A 6,008-nucleotide genomic window follows, 5' to 3' on the forward strand; every position below is an offset into this window, starting at 1 on the left:
ACAATTCGTGGAAGAAGAAGAAGAAGCTTTTAGACTTGGCACCACTTGAGACAGAGACATTACATTATTACAGCAATTATTTGTACAGTGATGGCTGCCCAATTAAGTAGACGAGGACCACAGCCTTTTTCACATATTACCATTTACCATTTAACTTACTATTTATTTTTAACATGGTCATTAATAGAATTTATATTACAATTTTATTAATATTTTCACATGCCTGCAAGACCACTCAACCTTTGCAAACTTCTACTTGGCCTCTAACTTCTTAGACCTATTGTTTGCAGTTTGTATATATGCCACTTAACTTTTTCTTTTTCATTAATATTTATGTCCTTCATTTTGATTAATAAGTGGAGATTTATTGAATTAAAGAGATCCAGAGATTCTGGAAAGAAAATACAAAACAAAGCTACCAAGACATGCAGCCGCAAAATTGCAGAAGATAAAGCCAGATACAAGAGCAAAAATAGCAAAAATTACACATACCAAAACACAGGAGCGAAAGGAACACCGGAGCCAAGAAGTGATCCAGCTGCTAACCTGAAAGGAGCTGCAAATTCTGCAGCAAAAACATGATCAACAGGAGCCAGAACAAAAGTGCAAAAAAGGCACCCCAGAGCCAAAAAAACTGAACCAGTTGAAAACCAACAAGAGCTGCAAATTATATATTTATGTCCTTCATTGGTCTGAACATTTCACACGATTCTTTTGTAAAAACCAAGAGAAACAGAAGAAGAAAAGTATTTGAGGCTTAGAAGAATTGTATATTAATATATTAAATACAGAGATTACATTGCTTTATATAATATTTCTAAATCCTAAAAATAGCTATAACAGAAAGATAACCAAAAGATCTACAAGATTACAACAAAGATAATAATGCAGAGTATATCGGAACGGTGGTTACGTAGTTTCACTAATACCCTCCCTCAAGCTGATGGTGGAAGAGTTCGGAGCCGAAGCTTGTCACGAAGAAAAAGAAATGGTCCCTTTGCCAATGGCTTTGTAAGAATATCTGCTATCTGATCAGCAGAGCTTATAAAGCGAATAGTAATTGTGCCATTTTGAACTTGTTCTCTAACAAAATGATAGTCAAGGGCCACATGTTTTGTTCTGGAATGAAGAACAGGATTAGACGACAAGTAGACTGCCCCAATATTATCACACCATAATGAAATTGATAACTTATGGCCATAACCAATTTCACATAACAGAGAACGTAGCCATAAAGCCTCAGCTGCAGCATTAGCTAAAGCTTTATATTCACTTTCAGTTGACGATCGGGCAACAGTTGGTTGCTTTTTAGAGGACCAGGAAACTAAATTTTTGCCAAAATAAATCAAATAGCCACCAGTGGAACGACGATCATCCGACAAATTTCCCCAATCACTATCCGAAAAACAATGGAAGTGAAAATCAGCACTAGGTGTTATAAATAACCCATATTTACTTGTTCCCCGCAAGTATCGAAGCAATCTCTTAACAGCCTGCCAATGTAAGACTGTGGGAGAGTGCATGAATTGTGCCAATTTGTTGACGGAGAAAGCAATATCAGGTCTCGTCAAAGTCATATACTGTAAAGCACCGAGGACCTGTCGATAACATGTGGCATCAGACATTTTTTCACCCATCAACTTACTAAGATTCGGAGTTGTCGGCATAGGAGTAGAAAATGGTTTTGCAGCAGCCATATTATGATCACTAAGAATGCCTTCAAGATATTTCTCTTGAGATAACAGTAAACCATCATTAATCCGGCTGACTTGAATGCCCAAAAAATAATGCAAGTCACCCAAGTCCTTCACAGGAAACACAGAACCCAATTGTTGAAGTACGTTCTGTAACTCATTGGAATTGGAACAAGTTAGAATTATGTCGTCCACATAAATCAAAATAAAAAACTTCAAGGAACCACGACATAAATAAAAAAGAGAATTATCAGCTTTGGATTGCTTGAACCCCAATGAGAGAAGAAAGGTAGTTAACCGCATAAACCATTGACGAGGGGCCTGCTTTAACCCATATAAAGACCGTTGAAGCTTACAAACATGATCAGGAAACGATTTAATTTGTAAAACCTGTGGGCTGCTCCATATATACCTCGTCATGAAGAAAGCCATGAAGAAAAGCATTGGATATGTCAATCTGTTTAATGGACCAATGTGAAGAAACAGCAAGAGAAAGTATCGTCCGGACCGTTGTAAATTTAATTACCGGAGAAAAAGTTTCTTGGTAATCAATACCACACTGCTGGGAATACCCTTTGGCTACCAAACGAGCCTTGTAACGATCAATGGTTCCATCAGCATGCCGTTTAATTCGAAAAATCCACCGATTGCCAATAACATTCTTGTTCAATGGTCGGGGAACCAAAGACCAAGTCTGATTTTGAGTAAGAGCAGAAAGCTCATCCTGCATCGCTACCCTCCATTCTGCATATGGTATAGCTTGTTTAACTGTGTTAGGTTCAGTCACTAAATAGTTTGGTTTTGTGTTGATGACATAGGCAAATTTCTTTGGTTTTGGGTTGGGTCGTAGGAGCATAGGATGTGTTCTAATTGGCTGAGTTACTGGTGGTGTGACGGGTTCAGTAGTAACAAGAGGTATAAGACTTAGGCCGACATTAGTGGGTGAAGTGTCAACTGGTAATTGGGCTTGAGGAGTCCGGGTAAGAATTGGAGATGATGGCAAGGTGGGTGCATGTGGGTGAGAGGTTGGAGTTATGATTTGTGAAGGGGAAGATAAAGGTGAAGAAACATTACCTGAAGAGGATACTGATGCCAAGACTTGTGAAGGAAGTGCAGCACTAGTAATATTAAGCCATGGTTCTTGAATAGGACGTGGAACAGGAATGGAAGAAGATAAATCGGCATATGGAAAAATAGTCTCATGAAGTTTGACATGCCTAGCTAAATAGACTCTATTATTTTTAACATCAAGACAACGAAAAGCACAATGATTAGGACTTAAGCCTAGATTGACACATTGAACAGAACGAAAAGAAAATTTATTTTTATTATAGGGACGCAACAAAGGAAATATAGCACAACCAAAAGGTTTAAAAACTGAATATTTTGGATTCTGAAGATGTAACATTTGATATGGTGATTTTTGTTGAATGACATGGCTAGGAAGAACATTGATTAACATAGCACTTTGCTCTAAAGCAAAATTCCAAAAACGTTTGGGCAAGTTGGCATGAGCCAAAAGAGTAAGAGTAGTATCAACCAAATGCCGAATTTTCCGTTCTGCAATACCGTTTTGCTCATGGGTATAAGGACAAGCAATGCGATGAATAATACCATTAGAGGTGAAGTATTTATTCAATTTTTGATACTCACCACCCCAATCAGAATGAAAAGCACGAATTTTGGTATTAAATTGACGAATAACCATTTGCTCAAATTGAAAAAAGGTATTATAAACATCACTCTTATTTTTCAAGAAATAAACCCATGTGAAACGTGTATAATCATCAACAAATAGAACAAAATAAGAATGACCATGAAAGGATTTAACAGGGGCAGGACCCCAAACATCCGAATGTATTATTTGAAATGGAGAAGAACTTTTATGTTCCACAGAAACCAAAGGAATACGAGAAAGTTTCCCTAACAAACAACTAGAACAAGGCTTTAAATTACTTGAAGAACTAGAAAGTAAATTTGATTTAACTAAAGCAGATAACTTGTCACGATTCGGATGACCTAAACGGACATGCCAATCATCCATGGTGGATCAGATGCAGTCATGGCTTGTTTTGAAAATCTTAATGCATACACTCCATCTTCATCTGGTCCTTGCATCGCACCTTCCTCGTGCGTTGGTCCTTCACAGCAAAAAAAGTAGGCCAAAACTCAAAAAAACAGGAATTATCATTGGTAAATTTTTGAACAGATAGTAAAGGTTTAATAATTTGAGGAACATGAAGGACATTAAACAAACGAAAGGAACCAGATGCAGAAGGAAGAGTTGCGTTACCAGTATGAGCAATCTGTAAACCATTACCATTACCTACTTGCAGATTATCATTGCCATTATAATCACTATATGTGCTCAGTGATTGCAAATCTGGAGTAATATGATAATTAGCAGCAGTGTCTGGATACCATGTTTGCGGCTGCTGCGGTAGAAGAGATGGAGCCGCAACATAATTTGCCTGAGGATTAAAAGGTCGAGCCTGATAAGGACGAGGCTGACTTTGAACAAACTGCCCCGATTGTCCAGAATAATTCCGTTGAAAACGCCGACGACAAACATTGGCAGTATGGTTTCTGCCATTACAGATTTGACAAGGTCCCCTTGGCCTATTACCTCCAGATTGATTATTACGATTACCACCATTATTACGATTCCGATTTGTTGCATCTGATGTATTAGAGAAAGGAGAAGCAGAGGAGTTTCGAACAACCATATTTGCTTGTGGATATGAGAGACTTTGAAGAAGAACTTCATGTGCAACCAACTGACCATGTAATTCATAAAAGGAGACAGGTTCTGGCCTGATATTTAAAGATGTAATAATGGAATGGTAATCAGCTCCAATGTTGCGATAAATGATAGCATTAAATTCGGCAGGGGAGAGAGGTTTCCCGGCAGCAGAAAGCTCATCAGCCAAGGCTTTGGCTTTGTTGAGAAATTGAGAAACAGTTAAATCATCTTTCTTAAGAGATTGAAGTTCAATATGTAATTGCAGTTGTCGATTTTGGGATAAAGCACCAAAGGATTGTTCTAATGCTTTCCAAACCTCTCGAGAAGAGTTAAGACCAATCACATACGGGAAAATTTCTTCCGTAAGCGACGCAAAAATCCAAGATAGTAACATTTGGTCTTTGCGAAACCAGATATCATAGTCTGGATTGGGTTCCATAATTAAAGGATCAGCAGCAGAAGGCTTTGTAGATGGTGGTGCTGGCACAGTACCATCAATGATTCCTTGAAGATTTTGATAGTTTAGAATTGGGCGAAATTGTGTCTTCCAAGCTAAATAATTCTTGGGGGTTAATTTGACTGAAAAAGAATGATTTGTAGTAGATACGAGAGAGGTAGGTAATGATGGGATAGAAGGAGTCAAGGAAGGTGTAGTAGATATGACAGATGTGGGTAATGATGGGATAGGAGGAGTCAAGGAAGGTGTATTGGCCATGGCTCTGATACCATGTAAAAACCAAGAGAAACAGAAGAAGAAAAGTATTTGAGGCTTAGAAGAATTGTATATTAATATATTAAATACAGAGATTACATTGCTTTATATAATATTTCTAAATCCTAAAAATAGCTATAACAGAAAGATAACCAAAAGATCTACAAGATTACAACAAAGATAATAATGCAGAGTATATCGGAACGGTGGTTACGTAGTTTCACTAATATCTTTTACGTGAAAATGATTATTAATTCTTATATATGATGATTTTGGACAACAAATAATTTGAAAATGTTGAGGTTTGGATGTCTCTTCTTATAATTTATATATTATATTGATGAGTTGGCTTAATTAATCATTTAAAGTTTTCGAAGAAGGGATAATATTGCATGTTAAGCAAACAATAACATTTGGAGTTGCTCTAAGTATTTTTAAGCGTAAGAAAAATGGAATCATGGTATTGACTTAATCATTAAAAAAAAAAAAATCCTATGGTTTCGCACTTTGGCATATAAGGGATCGATGTTTAATTTTTGTTATGTTTTACTCCCTTAGGAAATATGGTCCAAATTATTAGTTACAATTAAAATAATGTTGACGTGTCAATACATAATAGACATAGTGCTTATGTGGTACTTATGTGGCGAACATGTGCGGCTTATGTGTTGCCCATGTGTTATCATATTAGCGTCATGTCAATCTCATTTAATGATAACTAATGATTTTGTACTATATTAATTAATAGAGAAAAACACATATCTTTATGCATTAAAGCGTGAAACCACGTGATATATTTTTGTATTTTTCTTTAAATTTTTTATTAATAATATTATGTAGAAAAAAACTTAGCATTAAA

Source organism: Hevea brasiliensis, chromosome 3 (genome assembly GCF_030052815.1).
Source record: "Hevea brasiliensis isolate MT/VB/25A 57/8 chromosome 3, ASM3005281v1, whole genome shotgun sequence".
NCBI lineage: Eukaryota > Viridiplantae > Streptophyta > Magnoliopsida > Malpighiales > Euphorbiaceae > Hevea > Hevea brasiliensis.